Here is a 21,225-nt window from a genome sequence, read left to right on the forward strand (position 1 = left end):
TGCCATAAAGTTTCTAAGTATTTTTAAATAATAAAACTGAAGCGTCTTACTTTATTGTACGCTTGCTAAAATCCAGAGGCTCTTCAATTAAAGCAAGCTCCATTGGTTAACCAGGAAAGAGGATGAAGAAGCAATCTACCTGTGCCCCACACTGCAATAGCTCTATTTCTCTCCTCATATTTTCAAATACCTCAACTCCAATGCCTCTTCTGCTCTCCTTAACTGCCAGCTGAAACACTCAGCAAGCAAAGTAGCTGGTTCCATGCCAGGCATCCAGCAAGGAATAATCACTGAAATCATGCTGCAGCTTTTCTCTCAGCTGGGTGCTAATTTAAGTCTCTTCCCTACCATGCATGTATATACTCCATCCAGGTTTTTCTTAACTCAGAAATTTAATCAACTTTGATATCTCTGTCTCCATCAATTTTTAGCTGGAATGTATTAGCAATTAAGAAAGTTTGTAGTGCAATACACAGCAAAAGAGGACAAAGAGTAGAGCAGGACTGGCAGCCGGAATTATATACACTTCATTTTCCTAGGAAAGAAGCCTAAAATACATTAATTAGTCAATAACAAACCATGATGATTAATGAATTACACTTTGAAGAAGTACAAAGATATTGCAGAAGATAATAACCCCATAAGTCTCACACATCCAGCCAATTTCTGTATTTAAAATTAATTTTTAGCATTTAACTCTTCTTTGTTTATATAAAATACACATACAAATTAAATTTGTTTGATAAGAAGCTACTATATTCACAGCTATTCTTAATGGTAACACTGCATATGATTTCAACTCAAAGCCTGCCTAGGGCTACTTATAAACTTAATCACAAAATAGGACAACATACACTCTTCAATCATAAATAAAATATTTCCATTTAGTTTTATTACAATAGAAACAATATTTAAGATTCTGTGAAAAGCAAATGTCTTAAGCAGTTCTGTCAGTGACTAGATTTGACGAGACCATCATGTGTGAACACCAACAAGCATTTTAACTGTTCTAGACCCTTAGACCCCTTGTCAGTAGAACGGAATATAACGATTGCTTTCAAACTATGTTACAAATAATAATTTAATGAACAAAAATATAATTTGTTAAATCATTATAAACTAGATATGTCTGCTTTATAAATTCATTGTAATGTAACGAGTACTTCCACAAGTAGAAATTGTCATTCCAAACAACTGAGAATGCATACTCAAGGTTTTTTACTTGCAGTAGAAAATTACACACATCTTCATAAATACTTAGAGATTTGGTTTGTTTTCCTTTGGGGTTTTTTTGTTCTAGTTTTGTTTTAAATTATAGTAAGCTTATATTGCAGTTTTTCCCCCTCAGATGCTGCTCCCCACTCCCAAGAAACCTGTAAGAATCTGAAATTTAAGAACATTAGTTGAAAGGTTTGAAAGCTGTGACAGAGAGAGCAGAGCAGTGTAACAGACACTCAGAGCACAATCACCTAAGTATAATTTTCTTAGAAAATTATTTGGCATATAAAAAGATATAATATAGAATACTACAGAATTATTATCTTGTTGATATTAAAAATAAACCATTCAAATGCTTGGCTGAATTTCTTTGGTAGCTGCATACCTATTCCCAGGTATCTTTGTTTGTTTTTATAACATGCTACCATAATGTATAGATTATTAGATACATTACGCTCAGCTTCATAATTGCACATGCCATTGTTTGTACTCCGGCAGGTTTGAACAAACACTGCTTCAAATAAGTCTGCCTCGCAGTAGGAAACAGTCCATGCATCCTTTTGGGATTTGGTTCTTTCCCCCTCTAACTGGAGTGCCTTCTCAGAATCTCCCCTACGGCACAACCTGATGCTGTTCGGCCAAATGTCATCATCTTCAGCAGCACTTTGATCCAAGACAGCAAGCTTCACCACCAGGTATTTTTTTTTTTTGCCAGTGTGGTGGGGAAGAAAGAATAAATTCTAGAGGAGCGCAGCCCAGATGCTACAAACACCTTCAGAAAAAGGAATGCAGAAAGGAAGGAGTCTCACTTATTTTTCTTTTAAGAAATCATGAGAAAGAACAGGGAGAAAAGCAGCTTTGAGCGTTTCTTGGTTAAAGCAAAAGGCAGATGTGGGAAGGACCTTCTTACCCCACAAAATCAGGGAGTAAAAACAGAAGAAAAATGTTATCAAAGGCTTGAGAGACTTTCAGAGTGTCAGACCAATTGAACTTATGGTGTGACTTTATTCAGTGATGTTATTAATCTGTTAAAGAACTGACTTATCGAAAAAGATAATTTTGTTTCATAGTTATTTGAAAGAACAGAAGACATCTAGGTCAGAATGAAATCCTGTGACTGTATATTATACGGACATAGCTTTGAAAATATGTTGGCACATGCTCTTTATAATTTAAAAACCACTGAAATAATCGCACATTGTTGGCTGCTATAAGCCTTATGTTTACTAATTAATTTTAAGAACAGGCTAAACTGCTCTTCACAGGTGTACCAATTCAGAGTGTATTTGCCATTTCAATAATCAAGTAAAAAAAAGAAATTGTATAGTGAAAAAATTTCTTTAACATACCTAGTAATTTTAACAATGGTTTTGAAAACCTCACTGTGTGTAACACAGGAATACAGACTTTTGGAAAAAGTGTACAAAACCCAAAGTTTTGTCTAAAAAACTGCCTGTGAGATGTTACATGTCCCCTTTACAACAGTTAATTATTTTTAATCAACAGGTATGCTAGTTAGACAATAAAGAGATTAGACTAGATATTTGCAAGTTCAAAGTCACCTGTTTACCTTAATACTGCACTTTCTTGTGTGTGAGAAATTAAATACAAATGCTTTCTCTCCCTCCCCCAAAGCACTGAAGCCTCTTTTTAATTGAAGGCATGCACATTAAAGTTATTTTCTCTTAAATGTTAAGATATAATTACCGAGTAAGCCTAGGCAGAGACAGCTAGTTTGGCAACTTACTTGTTTAGCAAATTTGCAGTTACTTTACCTGTTCAAGTTTCATCTTTAAAGTAAAAAGTGGTTTGACAAAGCTAGTTTTATTGTTTCATATTTTTGTCTTTTTCTCTAAAATAAGTTTTAAGGACATGGTCAGTTTTGCCCAAACAAGTAATAAGGCATACAGAAAGAAACAAACTGCTGAGTAATCAACCAGGAAGAAAAGAATAGATTAAAAGATTGTAAGAGTGTTGAGTCCACATTGGAAAGGGAAGCAATTATGAGGTTTGCACCAAGGGATATTTATATAAGGAATGGAAACAAAGAGGGTTTTAACAGCAGAATGCAGCTTAGCTCCCTTGGCCATTACTGCATGTGAGCAGCACTACACCTCTTTCCTGAAAATGCAGTAAAACCAAAGTAGTCTCTGCCATAATACATATGTTGAAATTTAAAATCCAGATGCCTAAACTGTTTTTGAACGAATGTGAAATACAGTGCATACCGGGTACAAACCCAGACTCTAGGCTGAATTACTGTGCTGTTGCTGTCACATCCCCACTGTCACCACCAGCTGTGCTCCCCCAGGCAGGAGCCAGCACCATAGGCACACCTCCCTTTTGCTACCCACGCTCAGTTTAACTATTTACAAAGCTAATGTACAGGCAGCTCTCCCCAGAAGAGTGAGATGCAAGCTCAAAGACAACATCTGTGCCAATTCAATATACTTGCTAAAAATATATTTGTGGGAAATACAATTTAATCAGTTTGGGAAACAATCCAAGTGGCATGACCTTCAGAGGCTGCAATGAGGGAAATGCAAGATATGTAACGCATGAAACAGAAGAGGTGCCCAACTTCTGTCCTTTCTCTACTATGGACTTACTAATGAGGCATTCTTGACATCGAAATCAAAACTTTATCCACTACGTTGTCTTAAGAACATGTATTTTAAGTTTTCCCCTATCTAATTCCTGTATACAATATGCAAGATTCATTTTACTTTTGGCTCCACACAGGAACCACTTTCCTGTTAATGTCTGCTTACAGACTATCATCTCCACACCCTTTCAAAACACAGTGGTATATCGGAGTCAGGAGTTAAATCTCCTTTAAATCAACATGTCTAAATATATTTTACAAGTGAGATTATCTGAATCTATTCTAGATAGCTACCATCCTGAATTTTTCTATCGGATGTTCTTCTGCTACAAGTAAGCATACCTTGTAGAGAATCATAATAGAGATGTTAAGATTGGTATGAACAAAGAGGGAATAGAAAAATGTGTGTATAAATCAGAAAAAAAACAGCAAAACAAAGGTTAAAAGAATGGCTTTTATTGATAACAAAGGACACTTCTTGCAACAATAGAACTGAGGAGTGTTTGTGTCAAGACCAGGATGTCTTCACTCTGATAAGACTATGGCACAGACGGCCAGCGAAAGAGCCTGTGCTTTAAAGAGGAGTGCCAAGAGGGTTACATCACATCACATACGTCATTCCTTTTCCCGTTAGCCCAACAGGAAAATATACTGCAGCTATAAAGATACGGATATTCCAAATAAGGAAAAAGCAACCAGCATTAGCCTTCGCTTCAGAGTTATGGAGGCTGGAGTAAGCCACATTCTAAAGCAAAGGATAAATATAAAACAAGTCTTGACCCCCAAAGGATATAAAATAATCATCTATAAAGTAGTAGCTTCACTAAAAGGAACCTGTGGCATGATCAACAGCTGACAGATACCATTAGTTCCTTCCTCCATGTTGCACATGAAAGACACTGGCTATACCAGCTCACCATGCAAAAACATCCCAGTGCTTGTGAGTACACGAGTGTGAGAGAAACAGTAAGTAAAATGTATGAGAGCATGAGTGTGAGTGGGTAAAATTGAGACTTTAAATACTACATTCTCTTCCTATAAAGCCTCACACTGAGTTTTGTTATAATAATTTCCTACAACCTCAGACACAACATGAATGACAGTCAGTGACACCATATTGACAGCCTACAACAGGATCAAACCACGGCTCTATTCTGCGTCACAAACAGATTTAAAATTACAGTAGCAATGACTATGGAACTACAGGCTAACAGCCTTAAACACTCTGCTAAAAAACACTCAGATAATTATTTATGCAACAGTAATCCTCAGCACTGATTCCTTGTTTTTCCTAAACATCTATCACTTAAAAAAGAGAACATAAAATGAACATGGGAACTCTTCTGAATCCAAAGTATCTAAGCTGGAAAATCTGAAAAACATTTAATCTGACAATCAAGACAAAGAGATCGCCCAAGGAAAGAGTAACTCCAGAAACGTTGGGGGCAGACACCCAGTGATATTCACACTGTAGCTTTTACGTCAATACTAGGGATCACCAGTGTTCCTTATACAAACTGCACAGATTAGAAAAACTGGTCCATCAACTTCAACTGCAGAGAAAAATGCTTCCAACAACACTGTTTGCAATCCAAATTAAACTATGTCTTCAGGCCTGCCAAACTGAAGACTCACGTCAAAATTATAGAGAATTCATTCATTAGCATTTCTACGCACCAAGAAGCCTGCTTGTATAACCTGCACCTCAGCAGAAATATTTCATATTACTTTTTTCTACATATAGTATTTGATAATGAATAAAAGAATTGGAAAAAAGACATGTACAGAAACAGTACTGCAATATACAAAATTCAAAGGAAAAAAAGCATGTAATTTGACAGGGTTTTTTTCCCCTTTCAGTAGTACATCAGTAATTCCTCAACCACAAGCTGTTCTTAAGACTAACACCATGGCAGGCAGGACAAAAGGGACAAAACAGGCTTTGCCACCAACTCAGATAACTCGCCAATGAATTTTCTTCCCAACTAAAAGGATGTTAGCTTTTACTAACTTCTAAGAAATACTCCAAGAGGGGAAAAAAGAAGTATACATGAACATTATATGCTTTTTGCTTGATTCCAAAAAGCCTGGCAAGAAAAGCTACTGCAGAGCTGCAAGAGATAATTAAAACCGTTTGTGAAAACAAAGAGATAGTTATTTTTATTTTAGCCATTTCCTTCTCATGGTACAATCCATTTCAAAGAGGACAATTCATATATGCAAACCACTAAGCTAAAACCGGTTCACTGCTGTAAACTTTGAAATAGAGTAATACTTTAAATGGCTGGTTCTTAAACAGCCCTGTTGGAAAACAGGATATATTGAAATTGGCATGCACACTAACCCACTGTAGAGAGAATTAAACTGGTACTAGAAAGACCAAGAAGACAGTAAAAACGGCATCGCTGTAACTACCACAAACTTAAACAGATTTTTAAATTGCTGGACTTACTGATATTAACTGGACATTAACTGGATTAACTCCTGCATTTTACAAACCACTGCTTTTAGAAATTAATTTTGGCTTTTAAAACTGTTTTTAAAAGATATTTTGTAATAGTATAGTTTCAACACAATCCTGCATTGACTCAGAACCGTTTCATCTTAATACTTCTGTGATGAGGTTTCAGGAAGTGTTTCGGTGGTAGTGCACAACTGGAACAACGTTACAACCTGTCACCTGGAAGGTAAGCAGTTACCTTGCTACTTGCAAAGCAAGACAAATCAAGAAACCAGATATTCAAGCCTATTTTTTATGGCTGAAAGTACCCAGGTGTTATCATGGGCTGACAATACACTCGCAAGGTAAGTTTGTTTGTAAGGGTTTGTGCTCTTCTATCCATTTCACGATGGGCAAAACTGTTTTCCTAGGCCCCCTCTTCTGGAAGCTTACCCTATAGGTCAAGATTTTAAAATCACTGTTGGTTGCCTTTTCTTGGTGGACTAACAAAACCCTAAGGTGTGAGTAAAGAATATTTTTACTTATCAAAGACAACTAATCAAATTTAGCCCCAAACCTGTCTCCATAGTAGGTGGTTGTATTGGATTTACATGGCAAGGCTTTAGTGGCGGGGCAGCCGCAGGGGTGGCCACTGTGAGAAGAGACCACAGGCTGCACCCATGTTGGCCAAAGCCGAGACCATCAGCGATGCTGGTAGCATCTCTCCAATAATGTATTTAACCCATCTCACTGAGCTACTGTGACCATCACATTTCAGTCGCATCACGTTTATTTTAGGATGGTTTAATGGAAGTTCAACTTCCAATGTACAAATTAAACTCACAATCTGAAAATTATGAGCTGACAGTATTATGATCAGAGAGTTTACGCCCTGAAGAGGTGAATGTACCAGAGCTGGGGATGACTGCCTATATAGTGATCCAGCTTCTCAGAAAGAGCAATATTCTTTCATAGGGAAATATCCTTTGAGCACCTGCAAATACCAAAGTTCCTCTGACCTTGCACAATTCCTGCTATTAGGACTGTTCGACTGTTATTATAGATCTCTGACAAAAAGGCATCAAGTTCTAGCAATTAGAACTCTCGTATCTTGTAGAAATTAATCACAGATTAGTTCTTCCATTTCCTCACACTGTGAACCATGTTCTATACAGACCTTTGTGGAAATACAGGTTAAACAAAACAGTAATTTGTGCTCCAACTTCAAGGACATTTTTCCTCTGAGAGGAAGAGAAGACAGTTACAAAGACCGAAGCAACGTAATCAACAGACATGTATTGACAAAGCCCTAATGGGCAGAAAACCCTTTTATATTTAACTTTCAAAAAACAACATTGTTTTATTCCCAGGTTTCTAAAAAGAACGTACCTAGAAAGCATAAGCAACATTTTCCAGTGGTAACCTTGGAAAAGAAATTTCTCAAGGGAAAAGCAGATAGTGCAGCCAGACAGTTACTAGCAGCCACTGAAACTGCACTAACAGGAAGCTGAGCAGGTATCTGGAAACATTCAGTGTTTACTTTGAATTGCAGCTGTTTCATAAACACAATATTCTCTAGCATGCAGCCTTGGTACCATTTACCTAAGTAAGACTGTATCCTAACTGCAGAAATACAGGCATTTGTTCTGTAATTTGGAGATTTTCTCGACACTACTCAGATTTTATCACAAAGGACAACTTTGAGCACAGAGAAACACTGAAGAGAATTCCAAGATAATTACAAAACAGAGTTACCAAAAGCAGCCATATTTTTTGTTCTGTCTGCCCCCAAAAATCTCATTTAGCCCTACAGCTACATTTACGCTTCAGCTGGCTCTGAGACTAAGAGGTTCCTACAAAGCAAAAATCCCAGTCTTGAGTATCTCAGTCAAATATTACTGTTGGTGTTAGCCACAGGTTATTTTAGACCTTGCCATGAAAGCAGGAAAAGGAAATTTTTAAAGAACTTTACCCAAAGTCTCCTCCTGCCTGTTGCTATGGGAAGGGGAAGGAAAGAAATTATTTGGAGGCCTCCACTTAGCAATGCTTTATCTACATGACACAGTAGTAAGAAGAGATGGTCACACAAATCCACAAGTTACTTATTCATGTTATTCAATTTTTAATTAGGGGAATTAAATAATCTTAATGTGATCACCCAGAACAAAAATATGAAGTCAAAATAGCAAGTTACTTTTTCTCCCTTTAAGCAATTTTCTTACTTGTAATCTATTAAGTGATGATTGCCTGGGTATTTTAAATCACCACCCATCTTTTTGCAGTTTTAACAGTTTTCCTGAAATGCAAGAGGTTAGTAGAGATAGTTAGGAAAAAAAAAGAAATTGACATTTCCATATTTAAAACAAAGATATTGAAGGATTAGACGTTATTTCACATAAAACACAGAAACAAAACTTGAAAAAATAAAAATACACTGTAAAAATATTAAATTTTGCCTGTTACGAACTGCCCAGAAAATTAAGGACAGGGAAACAAAACAAATAGAACAGTCACTGACTTTACAGTCATAGCACAAAGCCTTGTGAAACATTTCACACACTATGAGAAAAGTTTGCTTGGTTTTACTCTCAGACATATCCGAACACAGTCCAAACAACTGTCAAGCAGCATTTATATTCTGTCTCTCAGAACCTTCCTATGTATATTTTTGTTTTCCCCTACCTATGCTGTGCATTTAAAAAAAAACCCTCACTAGCTAAAACTGACCTGAAAATAACAAATGAAAATGTGTTGCTGGAAAGAGCATGTGAGGAAACAAGTGTATCTTGAAATGAGACCACACTTCTATGAATTACTTTCTAATTTCCTCCCAAGTGCTGTTTTGCAGGTTTGTTTGGTTTTGTTTTTGTTTGGTTGTTTTTTTTTAATAGAACCACACAACAATGTTGGCTGGAAAGGACCTCTGGAGGTTGTCTTGTCCAACACCCTCCCAAAACAGGGCCAACTTCAAAGTCAGACCAAACTGCTCAGTGTCTCAGAAAAGTTCAGTACAGTAAACTAGTAGCAACATACAAGTTGTAATAAAGGTATCTCAATATATATATTCAAGTTTCCAGATACAATAACAACAAAGTAGAGTGGCTCTGTGGTTTTACATAAACACACATCCTGTTTTCCTAATGCATAAATGTGCAAATGCTTTACATTCTTAGCATTTCAAGCCTTTCACATATCCTTGCCATACTGCTACTAAAACGCATCAAGAGAAACAAAATTTATTTAACATGAAAGTTAAAATACAAAGTTACCTAAAGATGTGTTCCTTAGAAATTTTATTCCTCTTGATAACTGCAATAATATGGAGAAATACAGCAAATAAAATGAAACAGGTGAGCTCCAAAGACAACTGCCTCTTCTACCCTAAGCAGTCACCTTCCAACCAAGTTCAATTACAAGCCAGCTGTCATTTCATAAGAGATTTCTCACAATCAAGATAATTTACTTCTTTCAGGACTTCATGCAAACCGTAAATCAAACTGCTTTACTAAAACTGGAGGGCAAATCTAACAGTTCTAAAAAAACTGATTTTGATTAGTCAGCATTGATTATGAAGGGGAAATCATGCTTGACCAACCTGACAGCTTTCTTTGACAACTTGGTAGCTGAGAGGACAGCTGGTCATCTTTGACACTGTCCCCTACATCATCCTCATAGACAAGACTATGAGGTATGGGCCACATCGAGGACTGTGGCGTGGATGGAAAACCCGGCTGAGCTGCGGTTGTGATCAGCGGTATACGGTCCAGTTAGATGCCAGTCACAAGTGCTGTACCCCAGGGGTGCATACTTGGCCAGTACTGTTTAAATTCTTCAATTATGACCTGGACAATGGGCCCAAGCTCAGTCTCAGCAAATATGCTAATGAAACAAAAGTGCCACAAAGGGAAGTGCAAAGTTCTGCACCTGGGGAGGACTAAACCTACGCACCAGCAAAGGCTGGGGGGCAGCTGTACAGAAAGCAACTTTGCAGAAAACAAATACCTGTTGAACACAAACTAGTAATGCTTCCTTGGGGGGAGGGGGAGTGTCGCAAGCATCCTGGGCTCCATTAGAAAAGCATTACTAGCAGGATGAGGAAGGTGGTCCTTCCCTGCTACTCAACAGCAGTGAGACCACATATGATGTACTAGTGTGTCTAGTTTTGGGCTTCCCAAAACAAGCATGACACAGACATACTGGAGTGGCACCAGCAAAGGGCCATACCAACTATAAAGTGATTGGAACAAGACATATGGGGAGAGGCTGAGAGAACAAAAATTGTTAAGCCTGGAAAAGAGAACGCTTGGTAGGATCTTATCAGGGCGTATAAATACCTAAGGGAGGTATAAAGGGTTAAAAAAGATGAAGCCAGACTGTCTCCAGCAGTGCTCAGTGATAGGCAGTGGGCACAAATTAAAATTCAGGAAATTCCACTTAAAACCAGGAGATTTATCTATTTTACTGTGAGGTGGTTGAACAGTGGAGAAGCTTGCCAAGAAAGGTTAAGTTGCCATCCTCAGAGATATTCCAAACCCAACTGAACATGTTACTGACTGCTCTAACTGGCCTTGCTTTGAGCAGATGGATTTGGACCAATGTCCAGAAGCCCCTTCTAACCTCAATTATTCTGTGATTCTTTGACTTCCCTAAAACAAACTCAATAATTCCCATTGTACCTGGCCTGTTCTTCCTCTTATTCTCTTTAGGTCTTGGTCTTGATAGAGGTTTCTTTAGAGGAAGAATCTGCTACAAGTTGGTTATATGCTGCTTTTTTTTTTTTCCTGAACTGAGGTTTGCTTTCAGTGCCCAGTTATTGATTACAGCTTAAGTTTTACTAGTTTGAATAGAGAGGCACAGACTGCACAGGTCAACATGCACCTTCTTCAGGTTCAATCATCTTTATCTTGAGTGTCATGTTTAATTTCTACAGCTTTTCCCAAGTCCTGTACTAAAATCCAACGCACAAGTCTATACATTTTTTCTCACTTTCGAAAACTATTTCCCTTATTGCTGCTCTCTACTATAAAGAGCAAAGCACTGCAGCTTGAGTCCTTCTTCAACAATATGTTCAAGACCATACATACCAAAGCGTTAGCTAGCTTCAATTAATGACCATCAGGTAACATGATATTGAGAAACATGCAAAAATCAAGGCAGAGTTCAACTGCCCAAACAGAAAGAATGCTACTGTACACTTCATATGCACACTGCTTTCCTAGCTTATTTTAATTTTCTTTTGCCTTGATAAGAAATCTCATAACACATTCACACATCACTGCCTTGGAACCTGTGTATCCATCCCTTCATTATTTATGTAAAATCAGAAATAGGGAAGTCATTGAATATCATGTTCATTCAAAATGACATTTTACTTCGCTATTGGCTGGTGTTTAGCTGTTCATACCTTTAATAATTTCCTTCCTTTTAACTCATTTGATAACTTTCCAGAGCAAATCTGGACAGTTACCCATATGTTGCTTCATATCTCTCCCATGCATGTATAAAGCCTCTGTCCCAATCTCTGAAATACTTTCAAACCAATTACTCTATTTTACATGAAAAATTTTCCATGTGTGACAAATTTGGGCTAGAGAGTCACTTAAAGGATGCTGATCCTCTTAACAGTTTCTAGAAGTTTCTCCTAGGTATCTAAACAAATTAATCCAAACCTCAGAGGGCAAGAACGGCAATGGAGTTTAACCTATGATACTAAAACCAAATAAAAATTATGCTGCCAAAAATCCCAATGACATATACAGCTAATGTGACCGTGGAGGCATCATCTAGCTGCATAGCAAACTGACAAATTCACATCAACGTCCTGTTCTACCACTTCAGCCTTATTCTTTTAACACATCCATGAACCTTCGCTCATTTCACAGTTCCCAATGCATACATTTAGCTCCCCTATCTCATTATTACAAAAATAACCACATAGCATCACAGTTCAGATTAGTGTTTTATGCTATTTTCCAATTAAAGAGGCAGAAATCATTAACCTTCATGAGCAAATTTCGGAAACTGCAGAACTTAATTTGATGCTCATGGGAAGAGAGATAAAACACTGATATTAGTAGATACGTTGGAGAACCACTTGATCTTTAATTTGACTGCTTGTTTTGTGATTTGGCATCAAAAGAAAATGACTGGTTTTGTATTACAGCTATATTTAAATGTATTTCAAAGGCATTACTTTTGAAATGTCAATAAGAAACAATCTCTGTATTATAAACTCTCACAGTAAAGCACAATACAAGGCCACCACCTCCTGTTTCACCATCCACCTTGCAGCTTTTAAATAAGTCACTTCAGAAGCAGTTACATATTCAGTTATTAACAGAGGACAGCATCTACAGAGGATTTCGTAATCTCCAGCCATTAGTTCTTGTTTACAGCTCAGTGCTTGCTCCCACGCATTTCCCCATGCCATTCTCAGCACTACATTTCATTACCAATGGTTCACACACACCCTTATTCAAACAAACCTACATGAAGTTTCTAAGTCTGGGAGGAATGGAAAAAAAACATAGAGCTTGACCATTAAATTACGCTATTACCTGTATTCATTACCAAGTATGACAACTTCAGCCACTATTACAGTTGTTTTGAAGAATGTTTTTAGAAGTAGCCCCTTGAAAGGCTGTTGCTTACTAGCAGTCCCAGAACCAAAACCAGATCCTGTCACCTGGAGGACTCAAATCTAGCAGATACCAGCTTTATTATGCTTCTGAAAAATATATCTACATTAACCTAAACATGATTCTTTAGTATGTTCTGTACAGAACTGTACAGCACACAACACACCTTGTTTTAAGAGTGTTCAGTGGCACTGATGGAGTTTCACACGTGTACAGAGGTACCTCATTGTTACACCTTCTGGGGGTGTAACAATGAAGAGAGCTCCAGATACACCTCCACTTCTTTGCTCCCAAGAGCACTGATAAAATGGGCCATGGAGGTACGAGTAGAAAGTTTCCAGTAAATGATATCCCCTGACAAAAACTATCTTGCTAAACAGGTTGTCACTGTAGGTACCTGAGCAACAAACCAAATCAAAACAGACTGCACAAATCTGCAATCCAACCTGGCAAGGCTCATCAAAGAAACTGTGAGTCGTTCTCTACTACCCATGACAACTACAAATCTGAAATTGGCTGATTATTTGAAATCTCTTGAAATAGAAAGTTCTTTGTCACTTGCTGCCTGTATTTGCTTTAGCAGATTAGATGTTATAAAACACAGTTCCTCTTGATTAACTTTGACTTAGCTGTAAGAACAAGAACTACTGTTGTCAATGCACTGAAATTCTTACTTAACTTACATTAACTTAGAGTTAACTTACATTACCAAGATGTACATACATTGCCCCATAAGAAAAATAAGCTGCTCCTCTGAATACCTGTAAGCATTACAAGCAATCAAAGAAAATAGAACTAGAAATCTAGCATCTTCACCAAATGAAGTAATATTCCTGTGTGCTAAATTCAATGCCAGCCAGAAATAAAGGCTGCATCCTTCCAACCTAAATTATGCATTACTAAAGTAAAGCACACAAAACCGAAAGACGTAACGGAAATGAGAATTTCTGGTAAAAAAAAAAAAAAGAGAGAGATTAAGTAAACACAGAGGTATCTAAAAGTCTACTATGGGTAATTTTTTTAAAAAACTGCAAACTGCTGCAAGCTAAATCTTGAGTTCCAGAAGAACCACCTTCATATTTTCTAATTGCAACAGAAGTCCATTACCTGCTTCCTAGGAATCTTTTCTAAGTGACCAGATGGCAACATGAAAGCATAGCCAGGAATGGACAACATAACCATCCCAACCCTGCAAAATGCAACTGCTTGCTACATTCCAGCTCACGTCTCTCTGAAAAATAAAACAGAAACTACAGGAAAAAGATGGCTTAGAACTGCACCGCTATTCCTATATTCTCAGTGCTTTTCTTTAACTTGTTTTTTGTGGGGCTGCCCTAAAACCCTTTTTCCCTTTATCAGAAGGTAAAGTAGACTTCTCTTCTGAAATCCTGGGTTACCCAAGACTTCCAACAGTAGTAATAAATTAAAATCCTGAATTAAAGTTTCAGTCTTTACAGCCTAGATCTTCTATATGAAGAACTGACAATTGCACATTTAAAAAAACATCAGGATTATCTGCTAACAACAAACATTAATTGCATCCTTCAAGTTCAAGGGAACTGCCATACTGCAAGGATACAACTTAAAACCCACAGGTCTGTGATGAAGCTTAGAACTGTCTCAAACTAAAACTTGACGATAAGCCAGAGATAAGTGTGCAACAAGAGTGACGGTGGTACAGTTGTTGCAGCTATCAGTGGAGCACAGATGGTGAGTTCTGCTCTGGCAGCTTGATATTGCTGAAGGAGCAGCCCCATCTTCCCCTTACACTCCCCTCAGCCACACAGTCCTCCCCTGTCTTTGTGCCAATTCTAGTGCTAAATTGACATCCAATGACTTGGTTAAATGCAGTAAATCTTCAGGGGAAAAAAAGCCTAGGGCCCCTGATAACTGCAAAACAATATATATGTTTTTTGGTTTTTTTTAATAAAATAGGCATACATTGCATGCCCTGGCAAAGTATTCTGTGCAAGGAGTGTAACTCTGTGTGAGCAGTTTTTACACCATACATACACCCCTTCACGGCTTACCTGTCCCTGGATTGTGGCAAACCAAAAGGTACTCACATACTGGAGTAAAAGTATAGGCCCATAGGGTTGTAATACTATGTAATGACCTTTAACCAGCAAAGCATTCTTCAAGATATAAACCCTGAGTCTAAGTCACGTGAGGAGTTTCGACAACTGTTCTTCTAAATTTTGATCAGACCCTTTTTTATGTAGTTTGTAACGCATAATGAAGTCATGAAGGCAGAAACAGAAAATATAGTTTACTATTTTAAAAATCGGAAGTGAAATTCCAAAAAGCAGAGAAATCCCAGCTGTGGCACAGGCCTTCTCTCATAATAAATCCTATCGCTGTCATTACTGTCTACAAAGTCCCTCCCCTCTCAATTCCTGCATCATCCACCCTTAACAGGGAATTTCATTTCACTGGTATCTTCTACACTCAAACATATGGTTCATTGCAAAGTTCACAGCTGAACTTTGTTTACGTTCATCTGAAAGCATTTTCACCTCTAACATCACCATTACAACAGTACTATTTTGTTCAAGCATACACATCCCAGAGGAAAACAAGACCTTCTTAAATGTTATCTTTTGCTTTAATAACTCCTATTGTCACTAATGCCATAAAGGTCTTGTAGTTCTGAGGGCCTGATGAGGGGTAGGAAGGAAGGGGAAAAAAAAAAAGTATTGATGTGCCACACCTCAAAGGACTACATTTGAAACACTTAAACCCCTGAGAATACCTAAATAACCACCAGCAATGTCAACAGGTTTCCACACAGAGCAAACCCACCTGCCCAAACAAGATTTCAGAACAGGGGTTAAATATACGGATTCAATGGGTGCACAATAAGAACAACGAGAACACGGTTGCCTTGTGATAGCTTATTCATTGACCTGAACTAGATCTGGTTCAGGCAAATGTTTAACAAACGTAGCATCGCGCTGGAAATTGGTCAATCTAATATACAGCACATGCTGCATTTACAAAAGACAAAAAAGACATTCTAAGGTCTTACCAGTAAATTCAATTTAACAAGCACAAAATAGAGTGTGCCAATTGTCTGCAGAAGTACTGCCCACTGAACGTAAGTTTTCCTCTGCATCTTTAGATGGTGAACAGTTCTAAATGGAATTAGAAATGGTACATGTGGCAAGTGTTATTACACAATGTAAAAAACTTCTGAAAACAGAGGTGATAGCTATTTAGTTTATTTAGAATTTTTTTTGAAGTAGAATAAGGTGGTCAGCGTGTTTTCCTAAACTCTCAGCATTTCCCTCCTCTTTCCTGTTATCATTATACACACTATTCCCCTTCAAACAGCTGGAATAAGAATCTGTTTTTAAGACCGCATCTTTGCTGACAACACATGCACTGGCTGAATCCCATACATCCAAGAATAGAAGCTGACTTGCCATCCTTATACAAAAAACAAGGCAGTGTTACACTGTTACATTTTATCTCCTAAGCTCCTGTATTTCCTTTTTTCTCGCTTCCTTTATTCAGAGGATTTCAGAGGTGCCGTTGACCAGGGGTCTTGACTTGAACAGTTAGGAAAGGGTGTTCAAGTAAAATCTAGTGAAAAGGCGCAGCTCATCACTTTCACAGAAGTTTGCAAGCCTTGTTAAAGATTAGACCAAACACATTATCAACTTTTAGACATTTTTGTATATTAATCATCACTTTTTTTTTTACCTAGCCTCTGAAACAATATATTCACAGCAGTAGGAAATGCACACATACACACACAAGGGCACACACGCACTTCTCAATGAAGAAAAATTAGAGTGATCCACAGGTCAATTAATTCAGGCTCCAACAAGCAAAAGTAAAAAAAAAAATAAATCTTTAAAAGTTGAAGGAATCCTCATAAAGAATGAACTCACTCCATCTAGCTGCTTCTGCTTTGCAAATAAATCATGAGAAGAACAGCTCATGGCATGGGTAGAGCAAAAATTAAGGCGTCAGAAAAGTACAAACGCAGTATTTGGAGCAACAGATCTTAATCTACTCAAATGTTTATGAAACCAGAAGTGAAGAAATAAAAATGTAGTTTTCCGACTACTCTAACTGTCAAGCAAGAATAATGATTATTAATATATTATTAAAAGACAGCTAGCAATGTGGATAGGAGCAGGCACTAGGGATAGATACCAAAAAGTGTGCTAAAAATTAGGACGATTCACTCTGTCTCAATACGTACTCTTCAACTTGCTCAGCATCTAGTCTTCCTTAGCTTTTTTTACTGTATTGGACGATGCAAAGCTAAAAAGGGCAGTAACCACTTAGGAATGACTTGCACAGGCAGAAGTTCCATCGCAATCATGTGAAACTGAAGGAATCAAAGAGCCCACTTTCTTTTTACATAAATGAACATGCTTCCAGTCACAAATGTTATATTCTTGATGGATATTTCACTACAAATGGCTATCCATTTGATGAATTAATGAATAAATCAGAATTGGATTACAGACCTGTCTTTACTATGTCTTTTTCTATTCCAGATTGATTTAAACTTTAACTGATCTTTCTTTTCCTTAGTATTAAACTTCAAAGATTACCAGGTATCTAGCTAATACTAAGAGACAAAAAGTATGTCTAAAGGCTACCAGTGACAAAAAACTAGACCTATAAAGAACAGAAAACATACACATTTTATTGAGGTTGATATTAACACCCTCTTCTTGAAAGCTCCATTTCTGTATCACAACCTACCAATACAAAAGCCGAGATTGGCACATTTCGGGTAAAACGTGTCACCTAGCTTTCCCCGTTTATTGCTTAAAAACAGGGTTCCACATAATAAAACTTTAACAGTCCACCTGAAGAAAACAGGCCTTTTCTGCTCAACACCACCACCATTTGGGTTTAAGTTCTGAACTTCAAAATCAGTGCTCTAAATGCAAACATGTAAGTAGCTCCGTTCATCACTGAAACAACCGGCCTCTCCTAGCAGCACAGTTCAGAATAGCTCAGGCAGGTGGGTGGAAGGCAGGCATCATCAGTTTCTAAATGGGAGCACTGTAGCAAAACTTTAAAAAAAAAAAAAGCACAGCATATAAGCATACTGCCAAGTTTTAAAAAACTATTTGGATAACCAGCGTAACAAGATCCAGTATCGTGTTTCCTCAGAAGGGAAAAAAATAAATCTGCCTTTGATGTTTTACCAAGAAGTTTGTTCTATGGCCCAGTATAGTCGAAGTAGAAATTCCAGGCATAACTTAAGAGCTGGTCATATGAAACAGGGCCTTGGGTTCTTCAAAATGCTCTTTCACAGTTTATTATGATACTTTTTATTAAGTGTAACTTGTGGTTCTTCTGAAGAAGATCCTTAAACTCTGCACTACAGTAAAACCTGAGTGTCAGTCACAGAAAATGCTCAAGTCCTTACTGCTTTATTCTTCAGATGAAAGGAATGAAGAAGAAAAACTATCTGTCCCTCCCCAAAATGCAGACACAGAATTACCTCAGGTAACAGTCAAACCTAGCCCAAGAAGGATTGCCTAAAACCTTTAAAAATACTAAATTTATGAGACAGTAAAAAGTATCTAGAAAAACAGAATACTCCCAAGGTAGACTATAATCATGGCTCGTCTACTTCCTCTTCTGAGGTGAACACACACTTCAAAGTGCTTCTATAGCTGGGCAAAGTACGGTTACAGTAAGCAACCGAGGCAAATACTCTCCTCTAGATTATGCACATGTCTTCACTTTCTTTAGGTGTAAGGGCACAAAGTAGTTCCTTCAATTACATGCAGGTACAGCAGACTGTCAAAAAATTTGAGCATTACATGAACATAACTGGGTAGCCAAACAGAAAGGCTTAAAACTAAACAGCATCACTGACAGCATTCCCAGAAGCTTTACCACTACCATCTGCAAGGGTTTTTTTCTTCTCCTCTAACCCTATAGACTCTTTTCCTGGCTTTTGAGTAGAAAATCAAAATGGTTTTGCTGCAACATAAAAGCACTTCACTAGAGCTGAGTATGTTTACCATTTCCTTTAAACAGCTTAAACTTATAAAAGATATTTGTTTTGATGCTGTCATCAACTGATGCTGTTAAAAAGAGACTTATCCATTGCATATGCTGTAAAATAGAAAAGAAAAAGAAAAAGAGTAAATTTCTCATGAAACATTTTTCAAGCAGTCCAAAGTCAAGCTTTCTTAGAAACAATAATTCATTTAAACTCTACAAGAGAAACACCTACCACTTGTCTTCCTCTTAGTTTATTTATTTTGTAGTCAACTTCACCAAAATATTTTGAAACTTGGAAACAAAGAAACAAGACAACTTCCTATCTCAGCTCTGCTTCACCACAGAAGAAACAGGACTCTAAGAAGGGAGATAAAACTGAGGGAAGAAAACAAGGTGATGCTGCTTAACTAATAAATTCATATAAATAATCTTCTCTCAATCTCTCTTAGGCCCAAAAATAACTGTTTAATCTGTGAGAAGCTTTCAAAGTTAGCACTCGGAAGTCTCAGTTATTTTCCACTGCAACGTCACCTTTCACATGTACTGTATCAGTTCTTTGTTTTAAAGACAGGAAGATTCACTTTGGATCAGAATGCTGCCTTATTCCAATGATCACTTGGAGGTGAATGCATTCAGCATGGTGATCAAAACTGTCAGCCAAACCACAATTAAGGATGCACACTAGACCAAGTTCTGATTTAAACAGCTGTAGCAATGAGCAACGTAACTGTGATTAAATTAGAACTGCCTTGGACTTCCGCTATAAGAGGAGAAAAAAATAATTTAAATCTCCTTTTTCAAAGAAGATGTCTTTTTGAATATTATAAGTCCTCAGAACTGAAGACAGACAGCAGTTCATGTGCCTTTTATTCAGGTAAATACAAGCAAGCAATAGCTAGATCTACTGTCATTCTCTTGACACGGACTGTCGTCTTACAAAAATCAGTCTGCATTTCTCCTTTTCTCTTTGAAAAGCACAAGTGGCAGGGCAGCAGGTAGACAAAACGAAACAATGAGAAACTCACCAAAATAAGCAATAATATATTGGGGGAAATGGTCTAAAATACCCTAGTTTCTGACTTCAACTCTAAGTTTTGCTGGGGATATTTTCCAAAGCTTCAAGGGTAAAGGATGCCACGCGAATGACAGCAGACATCCCAAGTGCTACACCTGCCTTCCCCTCTGCATCACAGATCTGAAGTCCTTGTCAATTTCACATCGTCAACTATAGCTACTAAAACAAGCTGAAATTTTGGATACCAGAGCTAACGATATAAAGGCTCCCTCAAACACCCTCTTCTGCTGTTATCTGGATAATATCGCCACACAAGGTCAAAGCCACCCGGTTTGGGAGCGGGAGGGTTAACAGCTAGAACTTGTCCGTGTTTCCAAAATAAGCCGGTGGCACCAGCATTGCCATTCTGCCGTGTTTACGGGAGGAAAAGCTCGGCACAAACCTCCAGCTCCAGGCACGCGTTACCGCCGGGAAACGTTACTCCAAGGCACGGCCGTGCCCCGGCGGGGCGAAGGCAGCGACCGCTCGGGGAGCGGCTGCAGCAGCCACCGCGCCCGGGGGCGACCCCAGGCCGGGGCCCCACGCTCCGCGGGGGAGCGACGCCGGAGCTGGGCAGGGGGCTGCGCCGCGGCTGCGGGGAGCAAAGCCTCGGGCGGGGGCTCGGGGCGGGGAACCACCGGGAGGGGCGCGGGGTCCGGCCGGGGCGGGGCAGCCGGCGCTGCCGGGTAGCCCTAGGACAGGGAGCCGGAGCCGGGGGCGCGGGGCCCGGGCAGGCGCAGGGGCTCCGCAGCACCCGCCGGCAGCGCCGGAGAACGGGCGGCGCGGCCGAGCGGGGCCGAGCAGCCCCGGAGGGGCAGCGCCAGGGTCCCGGGACCGCCGCCCCGTCCCGCGGGGAAGGAACGATTCTGCCGTCCCAGCCCGGCCCCCGGCCCCGGAGCTGCCCCCGCCGGGGCCCGGGGAGGCAGCGCAGCGGGGAAGACCGCCCTCGGCGAAGCCCCCCCGGGGGCGAGGAGCCCCACCAGCCACCAGGCCTGCGCCCGCCGGGGTCCCCGCGCTTCGCTGCCCCCGCCGCCGCGCCACGGCCGCGCGGAGCCCCGGGCAGCGCCAGGGCCGCCGTGCGGCGCCCCACCGCCCCGCCGCGCCCCGGCCCCACCGTCCCGCCCGCCGCGCAGACCCCCGCTCCCCTCACCGGGTACGGCGGCGTAGCAGCTCCCCCGTCTCTCGGCCAAGATGGCAGCCGGTCCCAGCCCAACCTGAGGCAGCGACTTTACAAAGTCGGGCGGGATCTGCGCACGCGCCGAGTCGCCCGCCGCCACCGCGG

General features: G+C 39.4%; 1 protein-coding gene across 3 annotated transcripts in view; it reads right to left on the reverse strand.

Annotated features, from left to right (window-relative positions):
- The window catches only part of ITCH (itchy E3 ubiquitin protein ligase), a 58,932-nt gene extending 37,707 nt beyond the window's left edge, over positions 1–21,225 (reverse strand). For 2 of the 3 annotated variants that reach the window (XM_027799335.2, XM_055721546.1), the window contains exon 1: positions 20,347–20,370. The gene's annotated coding sequence lies outside the window, so the exon portion shown is untranslated. Of the gene's footprint in view, positions 1–20,346; positions 20,371–21,093 lie in introns of those variants that run through there. The other variant, XM_055721545.1, reaches the window with a different exon arrangement.

The sequence above is a fragment of the Falco cherrug genome, chromosome 10, assembly GCF_023634085.1.
Source record: "Falco cherrug isolate bFalChe1 chromosome 10, bFalChe1.pri, whole genome shotgun sequence".
In the NCBI taxonomy this organism is placed as follows: domain Eukaryota; kingdom Metazoa; phylum Chordata; class Aves; order Falconiformes; family Falconidae; genus Falco; species Falco cherrug.